This window comes from Neoarius graeffei, chromosome 22 (genome assembly GCF_027579695.1).
Source record: "Neoarius graeffei isolate fNeoGra1 chromosome 22, fNeoGra1.pri, whole genome shotgun sequence".
In the NCBI taxonomy this organism is placed as follows: domain Eukaryota; kingdom Metazoa; phylum Chordata; class Actinopteri; order Siluriformes; family Ariidae; genus Neoarius; species Neoarius graeffei.
The window spans coordinates 19,239,138-19,256,716 of NC_083590.1; the positions used below are offsets into that span (position 1 = coordinate 19,239,138).

Sequence of the window (17,579 nt, forward strand, 5' to 3'; positions counted from 1 at the left end):
ATCAGAACTGAAACTGACACAGGGAGGAGACACAATTTAACTGAAAAAGGTGTAAACAACAAACAAACGACCAAGTTTTGTTCATCGAGGGTAGATCGACCCAAAACACTGATCAGAACTGAAATCGGGTGCGAAATCAGAGAGGGGATACGGTTCTAGTGAGAGGCCTGGAAAATTTGTTAATTTGGCCTGATCAGTAACTCGTTAGCACAAAACGACGACCAAGTTTTGTGCGGCGTTAGGAGTCCTTTCAAACAAAACAATCGGAACGGAAATCCTTGGCGACCTGACGGACGAGACACGATTTGACCGAATTGTGGACGGCAGACGGGCGCCATGGCGACAGCTCATCGGCCTTATGGCCAGAGGAGTTAAACGCTTTGTGGCACGCTCATATAGGAAATAAGATCCATGTCCAGGAGGTGTGATACGGCCCAGCGCAATGTCTGTTAATGGTTAATTATCTACAACAATTTTTAACCATTTATTGTTGCATAAGTAACACAACAATCGTTTAATTACAGGCTTCATTTCACCCCCCTCCCCCCAACCACCATTTAAAGAGAAAAAAAAAAAAAGTTTCCCATGCAGACTTTAAACGATGCTGTGGTGCGACTTGCTGTATCGTATACAGTTATATAGACCGCGATCAATTCAAAAAAAGTCATCGAGTGTGTTCAGCGAGACCACAAATGGAGCTCATACACAACACTGAAATACTGAGAAAGACTGTGTAAATGGAAAAAAGTGACCTTTGCACCGTGTAAACAAATGTAGCTCAGACACTGATTATAATCAGAACACACCGCGAAACAAGTCAGTTCCTGCCATCAGTGACAAAAGATAGAAACTTTATAGTATGAAAGTTATTATCCTTCAACACCAGTCTCTCTCGCTCTCTCTCATCCAGCCAACAGGTGAAGAGTTTATGCCCTCATGTTGTCTGGTGTCCGTCCAGCATCGTCCACACCTCACGATGCTTCTTCTCGCTCAGTTCTTCACTGATTTTTATTCTTTTTGGCAGGAAGGTCGGTCTGCCTGGGGTGCATCTACTCAAATTTGCATAATTGCAATTAATAATGAAGATATGGAGTAATTAATCAAGCAGTTTCCACACAAATCGCTTCTTCTCCTTCAATCCTTCACCAATTTTGATTCGTTCTGCCAAATAGGTCGGTATTCCCAGGGTGGATATCGCTTCTATATACACTACCGTTCAAAAGTTTGGGGTCACCCAGACAATTTTGTGTTTTCCATGAAAAGTCACACTTTTATTTACCACCATAAGTTGTAAAATGAATAGAAAATATAGTCAAGACATTTTTCTGGCCATTTTGAGCATTTAATCGACCCCACAAATGTGATGCTCCAGAAACTCAATCTGCTCAAAGGAAGGTCAGTTTTATAGCTTCTCTAAAGAGCTCAACTGTTTTCAGCTGTGCTAACATGATTGTACAAGGGTTTTCTAATCATCCATTAGCCTTCTGAGGCAATGAGCAAACACATTGTACCATTAGAACACTGGAGTGAGAGTTGCTGGAAATGGGCCTCTATACACCTATGGAGATATTGCACCAAAAACCACACATTTGCAGCTAGAATAGTCATTTACCACATTAGCAATGTATAGAGTGGATTTCTGATTAGTTTAAAGTGATCTTCATTGAAAAGAACAGTGCTTTTCTTTCAAAAATAAGGACATTTCAAAGTGACCCCAAACTTTTGAATGGTAGTGTATAGCTTGCAACATTTATTGCACAAAGAAGGTGGCCCACTTTAGATCGTTCCTTCTGGACTAGCCGGGGCCGGAGTGAGCTACGCCGTCATTATGATACTGTGACACTGCAAACCGTAAACTCATCTGTCCTGAAGACTTTCTGATACTGGAGACTCCTTCCCTTGTTTCATCACCAGTCTCTCTTGTTTTCTTTCCAAGTTAATAAGAGGGGAAAAAAAAGCCACGGTATAGAGCAAACTCCTCTTTCGTTACCACCGAGTACTCAGATATATATCGCGTTCTATCTGGTTCGGCTGCCGAAGAATCAAGTCCGACCTTTGTCAAAACATAGCCCGTTTTCTGATTGGGTGCCCAGTCTGGATTCTTTCTATTGTATAATTTTGTTGGCTCTCCTAGAAGCGACATGGTAACACACACGTTAAAATTATAACAACGACCGAGTGAACCACGACAAGAGCGAGCGCTCATTTTATAGCAAAATTCTAGCAACGCAAAATAAAATTCTCCCATGATATTATCGAGAAAGCTTTTGAATCTCACATGAGATAAAATGCATCCATTTCAAGCAATATAATGGTCCCTGCCCACATGCTGTCCTTCACGTTAGTATGGGTGTTAAGCAATACAGCCACTAGAAGGCAGCACAGAGTCAAAGGTTTCTGACGTCAACATGTGTGCTGATGGTGGAGTTTGGACGAAGTCGTAATAATGTACCCGTTAAAAAAGGAGCTAAAAGCGGAGGCAGTGTTGTAGACGTTTAAAACGTCTTACTAATAAATTGTATAACGTCTTGTTGAAAACTTCAAAAGATTTCTTTGTCGTGTCTGGCTTGAATTATTTGCTATGCTGCCCTGACGATCTCCAGTGGTACTTTCCATTCCATCCATACCAGTTAGCTTTAGGACAAAGTGGACAAATAAAGACGAAATAAACACAGCATAAGGAAGGAAGGAAGGCTTCGTCCATATCCGTATTTAACGTTAAGCATAAATGAGCATCAGACTGTTACAAAGCGCTGACACTGGGGCGACGCCTTTTAAAAATGCTAATTTAACACCTCGTATATTAAATAATATTAGCATAAATACAGAGATGATTATCAGAAATCGTGCGCACTGATTATTGAGAAATAGTCTGAATTTCTCAACCAATCATCTCGGCAAGATGGCGGCCGATCACTTCATCAGTGTAAGTGAGGACCAGTGATGGGAATAACGGCGTTAGAATAAACGGCGTTACTAACGGCGTTACTTTTTTTAGTAACGAGTAATCTAACTAATTACTTTTTACATCGTTATAACGCCGTTCCCGTTACTTACAATAAAATACTATGCGTTACTTTATTAAAGCTGTTCTCATCTGGCACGCTGCTCGTTCAGCCTTTCTTTACTCTGCTTTAGTGTGGGGCGGGGAGACACGAGACAACGGCACAGTAAGCCAATCAGAGTAGATTTGGACAACATATGTAGGTAGGCCACGCCTACTGCACTACTGCGCACGCTTTCAATCGGAAGAGCCAGCGATGGCGAGCGGTCAGCCCAGCACTGCGCTTTCACACTGGAAATACAGCCATTACTTTTCATTACTTGAAATAAAAGGCAAGAGTGTTTACGTGCAATGCACATTATGTCGAGGAACAAAGCGTTTGTCCTCGTCAGTGGCCAGTAATTAGTAACAATTTTAATAACTGCAAAAATATATTACATTTGATAGATGTCTTATCTCACATTGTCCCACAAAAATATTAATATAATGTTACTAACTGGTTCTGTTAAGTGTCCATTTCAGTCATTAAACACATTTAACATTCACTTTTATTATGATTACACTAATTGAATTTGTTTTTTTTGTTTTTTTTTTTGGGGGGGGGGACAAAATGTAACGGAATAATTACTTTCCCTGGTAATTAGTTACTTTTATGACAAAGTAACTCCGTTACTAACTCAGTTACTTTTTGGGAAAAGTAACTAGTAACTATAACTAATTACTTTTTGAAAGTAACGTGCCCAACACTGGTGAGGACGAATTACAGATTCTGAAAGAAAATGTTTGTTCCTAAAAGCACTAAAGACGCGACGAAGTTTGGTCTAAAAGTATTCAAAGGAAAAGTGGAACTGTGATTTATTTTATCGATTTCTAAACAAAGTATTTTGCGAGACTCGGCGTAGATAAGTGACAAGTCTGTGCTGCACCGTTCTTGCATTTACATGCCACTTTTGAAGTTTGAACATTTTTTTCTAAATAATCACCTGTGTATTTATACTAAAACAATTATCCTCCTCAGGCCCAGTGAATAATAACCTCAACTTTGTCTCGATTATTATTCACCGATATTCACTTCACCTTCAGCGAATAATTGTTAAAGAATAATTATTACACATACAGGACAGGGCGGCACGGTGGTGTAGTGGTTAGCGCTGTCACCTCACAGCAAGAAGGTCCGGGTTCGAGCCCTGTGGCCGGCGAGGGCCTTTCTGTGTGGAGTTTGCATGTTCTCCCCGTGTCCGCGTGGGTTTCCTCCGGGTGCTCCGGTTTCCCCCACAGTCCAAAGACATGCAGGTTAGGTTAACTGGTGACTCTAAAGCTGTGTTCACATATATACCAGTACGAAAGTGGTATAACTGTATCGATACAAAGTATAGCGGTACAGTTTAGTGCATCTGTCCACACTAGCGAGAAATGTTTGCGCTTTTCTTTCACGGTAGTTGAAATGCGCGTGCGCGAAATGTTTCCGTGGTTACCGAGTAACTTCCTTCTGAGAATATGGCGGATGAAACAACGTGTGTGTGCTTTTTGTTGTCAGTGTACAGTCTGTATTTCTGGTGGTCATTTATTCAGTCGAATCATATAAAACGCGCGAGGCAATTGAGAAAGAAACAAAGAAAACGAATCTCCCTTTCTCCCTCTTCCCTTCTCTTCCCCTCACTTTCCCCCCTCTCCCCTTCTCCCCCCTTTCTTTGCTCCATGTAGCTCCACGGTCGTTTCGTTTTCGCATGCGCATTATATTTGTATCGATACAGAGCCGCTTCATCTGTCCACACTACAGCGAAGCGCTACAGTACCGATACTGTACCGGTACGAAACCCATACATTTGTGGGTTTCGTACCGATACAGTTATACCGCTACAGTACTGGTATAGTTGCTAGTGTGGACAGGTGTTGCGGTACGAAAGTAGTTTCGTATCGGTACAAAATCCCTAGTGTGGACAGGGTATAAATGTTCCCTAAAGCAGGAGAGTTGGAGCCTCTGCCCTTAAAAGGTCCCATGGCATGAAATTTTCACTTTGAGGTTTTTTAACGTTAAAATGAGTTCCTCTGACCTTCTTAAGTCACCCCAGTGGCTAGAAATTTCATAATGTGTAAACCAAACTATGCCCAACATTTGAGAATGGCGCATCAAAACGGCACGTTGATAAGCTCCTCCCTTTACTACGTCAGCAAGGGAGATGATCCCCACGCCCCCCCTCTGGATTCCCACCCACTGTATGGATTGCCCCGCCCAGTTGTAGTGAGGAGACCATAGAGGACACAACAACAACATGGCATCACCTAAGCGAGTGAAACATGGAAGTTGCGCTGTACATGGATGTGACAACACAGAAAAGAGTCTGTTTTTACTGCCGATGGGAGAGCCCCTGAAGACGCAGTGGCTTAATTTTATTTACTCCAATAATACGCCGTCGAGTCTACCTAAGACGGTGTATGTTTGTCGGAAGCATTTTCCTGATGAATGTTTCCACAACTTGGGACAGTACAGGGCAGGTTTTGCACATCAACTGTCACTGAAGCCTGGGTCTGTACCAAGCATCCCTGCCGCATCAGCCACAAACACCGAACAAGTAAGTGTGCAACTGTTAAGTCGTTTTGCCGTGTTTTAAAATCGGTGCGTTTGCAATGGCTACATTAGCTGTGCAGCTAACCGCTTCCTGCAGTTAGCCAGGTACTCTGTGCTACCTCTGTTATAATAGCCAATCAAAACAGTTTTTACAAAGACACCCACATTCTTTTTTTTAAGTCACTCGTTCATTTTATTTGTTTGTTCAGTAAAAACCCAAACATTTGTTGAATTTATTTTATTTCCTCGCGTCGCACCTTAATGACGTCAGCGCGCGGTATTTTTCCCTCATTCTGGGCCGGGGTGTCGTAAGTGGCAGAGCAGCTCCATCGCTGCGATCCATTGAAAGTCAGCCCTAGATCCAATCTTTTGTCAGGAGCCGAGGTCGCGCGGGCGGCCCTCCAGCGGCACCGGCCGCCCGTGGAGGCAGCGGTTCTCCCAGGGGCGAGTTTGGGGGAAGTAACGGCAAAGTCCCCACTCCTCCATGGTAAAACTGCTCAGTTTTACCATGGGCCTCAGGCTGAAAAAAACCCGACAAAGTCCCAGTTTTATCATGGGCTCGAGTTGTACCATTTTTTTTTTAAGACAGGGCGGACGGACCAGGGCATTCGCCCGCCTGGCCATGCCCGACGAGGAGCACTCTCGGCCGGCTTGGGAGGCAGACGGCAGCCCCTCCCCCCATGGCACGCCCCCACCCTCTACCCTTCCCCACCTCCTGCTTCTCATTAGCAAAACGACGCACTGGGAAAAAGGCTGAAATGGGGCTTTCTTCCAGGAGGCTATATCTACGTTCCGAGGGTTCATTTCGAGAAAGGCTGCGGACAGAACATCCGGAAGCCTCTACGATCCCGTTTAAAGCATCAACAAACCACCATGCCATGGGTCCTTTAAACAAACCGTCGGCCTGGGTTACCTGTAGCGCGTCGACCCGATAACCACTACACCACCCTATGGCATTTGGCTCAAACGCATTAATCCAAGCCTGTGATTGGCCTGAGAGCCGGAACTCCTTTCAGTACAGACACTTAATCAACACCTCCTGACCAATCAGCGTCCAGGATTACAAAACCGGCCTCAGTAAACACATTTAACCCTACAGGAGTGAGGTAATCAGTGCACTTGGGTGGGCCCAGTGGCTCCTGGAGCCCATCAGCAGGCTGGTGCTCCTCCTCCCGGTCTCACGGCTTCTCTGCTCACTTAATGACGTAATCAGGTGTGAACTGAAGCAGAAAACCGCTCGCGCTCGTGCACGCGCTCCAATGTCAACATATAGCATGGAGGAGAAAAACAACAACAACACCCTTACTGCACTGTTTACTATTATTATTATTATTATTTTAAATCCCACGCCACGGCCCCGCCTCTTGTTTTTGTTTGTTTTCGCTCTGAGCTGTTGTTTATTCAGTGTGTGATGCAGAATAGGTTTGTTTTGTTTATGCACTCACACATGCACGCGCTGCTCCTCCGCGGCTCCGAGCTGCTGCTGCTGCTGTTTTATCTGTCCGGGAGAGGAGAGGAGAGGAGAGGAGAGGAGGTGCCGCTCCGCGCCGCTCAGGGGCCCCAACGCGCCATCTTGCGTGGCTTTCGGTGCCTCCGCGCGCTCATGCTGCAGCTCGCGCGCCCACGCTGTTATGGATACAGAGAGAGAAAGGGGGCGGGGCGGGGCAGGGCGGGGCGTGTCCCAATCCGCAATCCGCCAGCCCCAACACTAGGGAGTGGAGTGCAGTGCACTATGGCTGAGCTCTAACTGTTACGTCATCGCTCATCTTCTCTTCGGTGTAGACTAGATGACGTGCAACCACGTGCTTACTAGAACTAGAAAATATGGCCACATCACCCCTGTCTTATATAAGAAGAAACCTTTATTCATCACATGCACACTTCAAGCACAGTGAAATTCATCCTCTGCATTTAACCCATCTGAAGCAGTGAACACACACACGCACACCCAGAGCAGTGGGCAGCCACGCTACAGCGCCCGGGGAGCAGTCAGGGGTTCGGTGCCTCGCTCAAAGGCACTTCAGCCCAAGGCCGCCCCATGTTAACCTAACTGCATGTCTTTGGACTGTGGGGGAAACCGGAGCACCCGGAGGAAACCCACGCGGACACAGGGAGGGTTCGAACCTGGAACCTTCTTGCTCTGAGGCGATTGTGCTAACCACTTATCCACACTGCATTGGCTCCCAATCAAATTTTGTATTCCATCCATTATGTGTAGCCGCTTATCCTGTCCTACAGGGTCGCAGGCAAGCTAGAGCCTATCCCAGCTGACTGGGGCTCTGGACAAGTCACCAGGTTATTGCAGGGCCGATCTACGGTCAATTTAGAGCCACCAATTAGAAGAAGAAACCTTTGTTTGTCACATGCACAGTGAAATTCATCCTCTGCATTTAACCCATCTGAAGCAGTGAACACACACACACCCAGAGCAGTGGGCAGCCACGCTACAGCGCCCGGGGAGCAGTCAGGGGTTTGATGCCTCGCTCAAAGGCACTTCAGCCCAAGGCCGCCCCACGTTAACCTAACTGCATGTCTTTGGACTGTGGGGGAAACCGGAGCACCCGGAGGAAACCCACACAGACACAGGGAGGGTTCAAACCTGGAACCTTCTTGCTCTGAGGCGATTGTGCTAACCACTACACCACCGTGCCGCCCTTATCCACACTGCATTGGCTCCCAATCAAATTTTGTATTCCATCCATTATGTGAAGCCGCTTATCCTGTCCTACAGGGTCGCAGGCAAGCTAGAGCCTATCCCAGCTGACTGTGGGCCGTGGACAAGTCACCAGGTTATTGCAGGGCCGACCTACGGTCAATTTAGAGCCACCAATTAGAAGAAGAAACCTTTATTTGTCACATGCACAGTGAAATTCATCCTCTGCATTTAACCCATCTGAAGCAGTGAACACACGCACACACACCTAGAGCAGTGGGCAGCCACACCAAAGCACCCGGGGAGCAGTCACGGGTTCGGTACCTTGCTCAAGGGCACTTCAGCCCAAGGCCGCCCCACGTTAACCTAACTGCATGTCTTTGGACTGTGGGGGAAACCGGAGCACCCGGAGGAAACCCACGCAGACAAGGGGAGAACATGCAAACTCTGCACAGAAAGGCCCTCGCCAGCTGGGTTCGAACTCAGAACCTTCTTGCTGTGAGACGACAGCGCTAACCACTACACCACCGTGCCACCCTTATCCACACTGCTTTGGCTCCCAATCAAATTTTGTATTCCATCCATCCATTATCTATAGCCACTTATCCTGTCCTACAGGGTCGCAGGCAAGCTGGAGCCTATCCCAGCTGACTATGGACGAGAGGCGGGGTACACCCTGGACAAGTTGCCAGGTTATCGCAGGGCTGACACAGACAACCAACCATTCACACTCACATTTACACTTACAGTCAATTTAGAGCCACCAATTAACCTAACCTGCATGTCTTTGGAGGAAACCGGAGCACCCGGAGGAAACCCATGTGGACACCATGTAAACTCCACACAGAAAGGCCCTCATCGGCCACTGGGCTCGAACCCAGGACCTTCTTGCTGTGAGGCGACAGTGCTAACCACTACACCACCGTGCCAGCCCAAATTTTGTATTGATTTATAAAATACTACTATTGACCTGGGGCGGCACGGTGGTGTAGTGGTTAGCACTGTCACCTCACAGCAAGAAGGTCATGGGTTCAAGCCCAGCAGCCAATGAGGGCCTTTCTGTGCAGAGTTTGCATGTTCTCCCCGTGTCTGCGTGGGTTTCCTCCGAGTGCTCCAGTTTCCCCCACGGTCCAAAGACATGCAGGTTAGGTTAACTGGTGACTCTAAATTGACCGTAGGTGTGAATGTGAGTGTGAATGGTTGTCTGTGTCTATGTGTCAGCCCTGTGATGACCTGGCGACTTGTCCAGGGTGTACCCCGCCTTTCGCCCGTAGTCAGCTGGGATAGACTTCAGCTTCCCTGCAACCCTGTAGGACAGGATAAGTGGCAACAGATGATGGATGGATACTGTTGACCTTTAAAGCACTGAATGGTCTCGCACCACAGTACCTGAGCAAACTTCTGGTCCTCTATGACCCGCCACGCCTACTTCAATCAAAAGGTGCAGGCTATCTGCTGGTACCTCGTAGAGTCAAGGCTACATCGGGGGCGGAGCCTTTTCTTACAAAGCCCCACAGCTATGGAACAGCCTTCCAAGTAGTGTTCGGGAATCAGACACAGTCTCAGCGTTTAAGTCTCGGCTGAAAACATATCTGTTTAGTCGAGCCTTGTGTTAATGGTGTTTATGAGGTAAAGGAGTAGATCTGGAGGGTCCTCAGACAGAGTGTTTTGGTAAACTGGGATGTATGGATGCTGTCAGTCCCCACTCGCTTGCTCACTCGAGTTTGTTGACGGTGTAGTGGCTGCTGCTTTATGTCCCGGGGCTCCCTCATGCCTGTGTTACCTTCTGGCTCTCCCCTTTTAGTTATGCGGTCATAGTTAGTTTTGCTGGAGTCCCTGCTTGTACTCAGTGTAATATGTATACTGTTCCTACTTATTCAGGTGACACTGGGCATACCTAACAACCTGTGTTTTCTCTCCCCCCCCCCAATCTGTCCCTCTGAGTTACATGTTGGTCCTGGGATCGAGATGCTGACCTCTTCTGCTCCTCGGACCTGCCTGATCCATCCTGGTGCCTTGTGTCTGGTTGGAGTCTCATCGCTTCGCTCCTGTGGAGAACGGCCCCATGCGGACAGTTGAAAGTCACACCTGGAGGACGCTCTGGACTCTTACAGTAATGCTTTTATGGCTGAGGACTACAGTTGACTTGCTAACTTTAGGACTGCAGTTGTCATGAACAGTTTTGCACTCAAGTTTCCATCAATGAAGAGTTTATAACATCAACGAAACTGTCATGTTAAAACTGTTAATGTTATAGTCATGTTGTCTGTTGTTGCCCAAATGAGGATGGGTTCCCTTTTGAGTCTGGTTCCTCTCGAGGTTTCTTCCTCATGTCGTCTGAGGGAGTTTTTCCTTGCCACCGTCGCCACGGGCTTGCTCATTGGGATAGATTAGGGATAAAATTAGCTCATGTTTTAAGTCGTTCAAATTCTGTAAAGCTGCTTTGCGACAATGTTTATTGTTAAAAGCGCTATACAAATAAACTTGACGTGCTACGTCATGAGCGTCTACCATGATGGTGGATATACAAAGCACCTCGGATGGCAGCCACTGAAAGCAGTATGGCACGGGCGATTGCTCTAAGACAACAAGGGAGGCTCAGCCTCCTCTAAAAATGACGAACGTCGTGTAGGATGAATTGCGCTAGGCTTATGTTATAGCCAACCTTATAACATTGCTATTTCAGATCCAGAATCATAGAAATATATGTGCTCAACACAACTACAGTGCGAAATCATTCCGTTATAACTTTCCCCAGTTCGCCTAATGTGTGCGTGAGTTTTTCCCCCTTGTGACAGCGTGATGCAGCCCAGCCTCAGTGGACTTCAATGGCATTTGGGAGCTATGCGCTTTTCAATCTCAAAATGCAAGACGGTTATTGGACAAATACTGTGAAAACGCCTGCCCCACAGACTCCCAGCCTCACAGTGGGAGGGGCATGGCAGTTTCCGCGAGGAGACTGGTGATTGGTGAAAGCGGCCAGATATTTTCTTTGATTGACAGCTCGTTTCAAATATAGACAGGCAGCGGTGAATTTCAGTTCAGTCCCATGCGGATTCACAAGTGCTGTGGTGTATTGTAAGAGATCGGCTTACATTTCGATTTCATTCATTACATACGGTTTCTACCAGCTTTTTTAGTTTGTATATATTTTCATTGTAAATAAAGTGTAAATATAGTCTTGTCAAGTTTGCTATCTTAGTTCCAGAAATTTCGTTTATTTGAGTGACTGAACTTGAACTTGAGGGGGCTAGTCAGCTAGCAAGAAAGCTGTGCACGGAGGCCAAGCATTGCTGATTTAATTTTGGCGAAGCCATTTGCCAGTCTTCCTTTCGAGGAAAAAATTAAAATTAAAGAGCAGGGTAGAGCAACGCCTCAAATTGACTTGGTGAAAAAGGTAGGGAATAATACTCGTTCCTTTCAGCTCTCCTGGTACGAGAAAGTGAATTGGCTAACAGCAAGTGACCCACATCAACAACAGTAAATAGGCTACTTTAGTAATATGTCATGGATGGACCAAAAATATAGAATCTATTTAAAATGTTTATGCTGAGTATATTATATTGGAATATATATTTTTCTGGATATGAATTAAACACAGCTACAATTTGGAAAACATTTTTAAACAAAAGCACAGCCGAGAACATTTCACACTACAGACCTGGATTAAAAGTGAAGGGTTATCAAAATTGTCAACAAAACATTTCTCAGTCAAAATAAGTAAAATATAGGGAAAGTGTCATTGAATGAAATGTGTGGCACCCAGCTCTATGTTTGGCTCCCCAAGGTCAGTGCTTGTGCCTATTCCAGAACACTCTGCTGTTACTGCTGAGGTTCCTGACAAAGAGCTGCTTTCAATAATGATCAATTTTTAAACAACATGCCACAATTTTAAAATATAAAATGTTAAAATATACCCCCCCAACACCACCATCATGTATATTGGACAGTAGGCTAATGGGCCAAAAGAACCTGTTATTTCACAGTTTGTGACGCTGCCAACAATCAGCCAGAACAGAGGCAAGAGTATGGGCAAAATTGATGTGTTTTCTTTTAAAATCTGGAAATATCGTAACCGACCAGCCTCCCCTGTTTGAAAGACTACCAGCCGCCACTGATATAAGGTATATTCCATTCAGCTAGTATGATATTGAACAAGTCGAAGATGAGTAGCTGAATGGATATATATCTGATATACCATGAAAAAAAATCCAGCCAGTATTATTATATATAGAATAGATGATGTGCAACCACGTGCTACGTCATGAGTGTCCACCATGATGGTGGATATACAAAGCAACTCAGATGGCAGCTGCTGAAAGCGGTATATAAGGTATATTCCATTCAGCTAGTATGATATTGAACAAGTCAAAGATGAGTAGCTGAATGGAATATATTTGATATACTATGAAAAACATCCAGCCAATATTATTATATATAGATGATGTGCAACCACATGATTAAAACGTGCTACGTCGTGAGCGTCCGCCATGATGGCGGATATACAAAGCAACTCGGACTGCAGCCGCTGAAAGCGTGTCTGTAAATAAACAATACTGAATTTTCTCACTACGATTTGAACACTCGAGCGAAGATTCAATACAAAGAGAAGATAGATATGTGGGTTTTGACCTGTATTATTTAAAAAGTCAGACTTTTCTGAAGATAAGACGCTTCTACTGATCATCAAGTACCCAGATATATATATCGCGTTCTATCTGGTTCGGCTGCTGAAGAATCAAGTCCGACCTTGGACGAAACACAGCCCGTGTTCTGAGTGGGTGCCCAGTCTGGATTGTTTCTATCATATAATTTTGCTGGCGCTCCTAGAAGCGAAATAATAATACACGTGTTAAAATTATAACAACGACCGAGTGAAGCACGACAAGAGAGAACGCGCATTTTGTAGCAAAATTCTCCCAACACGAAATAGAATTCTCCCATGATGATATTGAAAGAGCTTTTGAATCTGACCTGAGATAAAATGATTACTGCAAACACGAGCTGTTTTGGTTTTAGAGAAAACTCTGTTAGATCAGCGCTGCTGACGTTGTTCAGCCGTGCTCGTCTCTTCTCCATATTAAGCCTTGGAGTTTCCTCGCCCTCTTTCCGAATCACGGACGGAATTCTAAGAAATCGGAATCAGTACTGTTGTGACCATGCCCATATACAGCACAAAGATATGGCAGAGCTAAAAGAACGCTTAAAGCAGTGGAAAAACAAAGAGAGTTGCGCACGCATCACTATGTTTTGTATGGAATGTCGCTTGACCTCGCATTTGTATCTCCACCAACATGGCCGACATCCGGGTTTCTGTTTTGCTTTGACGTCACTTGCAAGTCAAGGATAATGAACTATTTTACACATTTTTACCCATGTTTCTCATGTCCAATTTTACAGAGTATTTTGATTTAAAAGGAAAACATCATGGGTGTACAACAATATGAAATAAAGTTACTTGCAATGTGATTGCTGGATTTTTAAAATTTATTTATTTATTAGCATTTCTTTACTTATGTATGCAAGAGACAAGGCTGAAAACTGACACTGGATGCCTGTGATCTTCAGGCCCTCAGGAGACACTGCATTAAAAGCAGACGCGTGTCTGGAGTGGAAATCACTGTATGGGCTCAGGAACACTTCAGAAAGCCATCGTCTGTGAAAACACTTCATCAGTGCATCCACAAATGCAAGTTAAAGCCAGATATAAACAATATCCAGAAACACCACCACCTTCTCTGGGCCTGAACACTTTTACGATGGACTGAGGTGAAGTGGAAAACTGTCCCGAGGTCTGACGAAGCAAAAGTAGAAATTCTTTTTAGAAATCATGGACACCACATCTTCCAGGCTAAAGAGGAGAGGTTGTTATCATCCGGCTTGTTATCAGTGCACAGTTCAAAAGCCAGCATCTGTGATGGTATGAGGGTGCATTAGTGCACATGACATGGGTAGCTTGTACATCTGGGAAGGCATCATTAATGCTGAATGATATATACACATTCCAGAGCAATATGCTGCCTTCCAGACAAAATCTTTTTCAGGGAAGGAATTCCTTCTTTCAGCAAGACAATGTCAAACCGCTTTCTGCACATATTAAAACTGTATGACTCTGTAGTAAAAGAGTTGGGGCGCTAAACTGGCCTGCCTGCAGTCCAGACCTGTCTCCCAAAACATTTGGTGCATTATCAAGCGCAAAATATGACAAAGGAGATCCCGAACTGTTGAGCAACTGAAATTGTATATCAGGCAAGAATGGGACAACATTTCTCTTTCAAAACTACAGCAATTGGTCTCCTCAGTTCCCAAATGCTTACAGAGTGTTGTTAAAAGTAGAGATGATGCAATACAATGGTAAACATGCCCCGTCCCAACTTTTCTGAAGCGTGTTGCTGACATGAAATTCAAAATGAGCAGATATTTTTCAAAAAACAATACGTTTCAACATTTGATGCATTGTCTTTGTACTATTTTCAATGAAATATAGGGTTTCCATGATTTGCAAATCTTCACATTCAGTTTTTATTTATGTTTTACACAATGTCCCAACTTTTTTGGAATTGGGGTTGTATATTACACAGGAGCTAAGCTTATAAGCCCATAAAACACGAATGTATTCTGAACACCCTGAAAGCTCATAGCAACAGGACAATATTTTGTAACTTTGAATGTTTTGGAACATGTCTCAACCAAACACAGGTTTGTCTTCCTTGGAGGTCTGAGTAATAGTAGATGGATTTCTGGGAATAAAAAGCCTATGGAGGTGTGTGATTATATTACAGACACGGATATGACAGTTCATTATGTCACTATAACTCTCTGTCTGTAACGTAAAATTAAAACTGCTTATTGCAAGTCATGGGTGAGCTACAGTCAATCCCAGCTGACTTTGGGCAAGAGGCGGGGTTCACCCTCGGCAGGTCGCCAGTCTATTTCAGGGCAAACACAGAGATGAACAACCATTCACACTCACATTCACACCTATGGGCAATTTAGTACAGCCAGTTGACCTCATCTGCATGGATTTGGACTGCCGGAGGAAACCAGAGAACACAGAGGAAATCCACAGAGGCATACAGACTCCACACAGAAAGGCCCCAATCAGCCACGAGGTTTGAACCCAGACCCTTCTTGTTGTGAGGTGAAAGTGCTCGCCACTGCACCACCCCAAGAACATCCATACATCCATCATCTGTAGCCGCTTATCCTGTTCTACAGGTTCGCAGGCAAGCTGGATCCTATCCCAGCTGACTATGGGTGACCAACCATTCACACTCACATTCACACCTATGGTCAATTTAGAGTCACCAGTTAACCTAACCTGCATGTCTTTGGACTGTGGGGGAAACCGGAGCACCCGGAGGAAACCCACGCGGACACAGGGAGAACATGCAAACTCCACACAGAAAGGCCCTCACCGGCCATGGGGCTCGAACCCGGACCTTCTTGCTGTGAGGTGACAGCACTAATCACTACACCACCGTGCCGCCCACCCAGAACATACAGATATTTAAATAAAAAAAAACACACAAAGGTGTGTCTCATTTTTCTTCACAGTTTACAAGGTGACTGGCTGTGGTGGACTTTCTTACAGATTCTACACACCTCTGAAACTGTCCTGGATCAGAACGAACACCGTCCTTCCAAAAGATGTTGAAAGATATAAACACTGAGAGATGTATTATACCATGAAAACTCAAACATTTCCTCATGTACCACATGGCAAAAGGGTTGGAGAGTGAAATTTTCAAAATGGCTGACAACCTGAGTGAGTTTGCCACCAAACCACAGGTCAAAAAAATTAGTCGCTTTATTGTGAAAAACATTTCAGGTTTTAAAATGAGTGTTTTCTATCTGGTGTGAGGTATCATGGTGTCATTAGCGTGGTACCATACAAACATTGTGATACACTGGACTGTGGTATGCTAGTGCTATTGAACACATTAGCAAGAGTATACTGAGGCAAAAATATAAAACTTATATCAGAGAGATTTTGGAATTAAGTTAAATTAGCTATGCTGTTGTGTTTTTAAAAATGTTTTTTAACTATTATCCTATATCATTTGTGTGATGTTTATACTTTGCTTAATACTTCATCTAAGCTATAATTGCTAGATAATGGCTAACAAGCTGCAATTAGCAGACTTGGGTGGCACGGTGGTGTAAGTGGTTAGCACGGTCGCCTCACAGCAAGAAGGTTCTGGGTTCAAGCCCAGCGGCCGACGGGGGCCTTTCTGTGTGGAGTTTGCATGTTCTCCCCGTGTCTGCGTGGGTTTCCTCCGGGTGCTCCGGTTTCCCCCACGGTCCAAAGACATGCAGGTTAGGTTAATATGGGACGGCCTTGGGCTGAGGTGCCCTTGAGCGAGGCATCTAACTCCCAGGTGCTCCCTGGGCGCTGTTAGCATGGCTGCCCACTGCTCTGGGTATGTGTGTGTGCTCATTGCTCACATTTGTGTTCACTGCTTCAGATAGGTTAAATACAGAGAGGAATTTCACAAGTGTGTGATGAATAAAGTTGTGCTTTCTTTCTTCTTTCTGTGCTTTCCTCACTGGTGTAGTTTAGTGGGTGAATATTGCAGAACTGTGAAAATTTATATCCTTTGCACTTGTGACATCTAGTGGTAGGTAATGGATGGGTTTAAACATGGCTGAGTGACGTAAACAGTGCCATATTGGACACATAGATCACTAGCCAGCCTAGGAAACAATGTGAAATATAATATATCTGCTTTATACCTGTTTTTAATCAATGCTCTTGAATTCTCGATTCTGATTGGTCAGGAGGCATTGAGTAATTTTCTATAACAGCAGCTCTGACAATCATGCAGCTACAAATTATGGGTTTTTATGAATTTTTAAAAATTTCATTCAGTATGTTCGTGTTTCTAGAGTAACAACTAACACCAGGACTTAATAATTTGTTGCAAATTATTTTTCTGTAATCCTTGGTTTAGTTTCATGTTTTTCAGTTGTAGTGTATATGCGTATGGTATAGCTGATTTGCATGTTATTTTACCTCAATAAATTCAATCAATCAATCAATCATCAAAGAAAAATGTGTAATCATCGATATGATGATGTTTTGTGGAAGGAGACAACATTAATTATTCTATCCACATTCACTGTAGGCGGCACGATGGTGTAGTGGTTAGCGCTGTCGCCTCACAGCAAGAAGGTCCTGGGTTCTAGCCACGGGGCTGGCGAGGGCCTTTCTGTGTGGAGTTTGCATGTTCTCCCCGTGTCCGCGTGGGTTTCCTCCGGGTGCTCCGGTTTCCCCCACAGTCCAAAGACATGCAGGTTAGGTTAACTGGTGACTCTAAATTGACCGTAGGTGTGAATGTGAGTGTGAATGG

The 17,579-nt window shown here is 44.6% G+C and overlaps 1 protein-coding gene across 1 annotated transcript in view; it reads right to left on the reverse strand.

Annotated features, from left to right (window-relative positions):
* sema4ab (sema domain, immunoglobulin domain (Ig), transmembrane domain (TM) and short cytoplasmic domain, (semaphorin) 4Ab) overlaps positions 1-7,196 on the reverse strand; it is a 126,163-nt gene extending 118,967 nt beyond the window's left edge. Inside the window, exon 1 of the mRNA XM_060904560.1 lies at positions 7,019-7,196. The gene's annotated coding sequence lies outside the window, so the exon portion shown is untranslated. The remainder of the gene's footprint in view (positions 1-7,018) is intronic.
* Between the last annotated feature and the right edge of the window lie 10,383 nt (positions 7,197-17,579).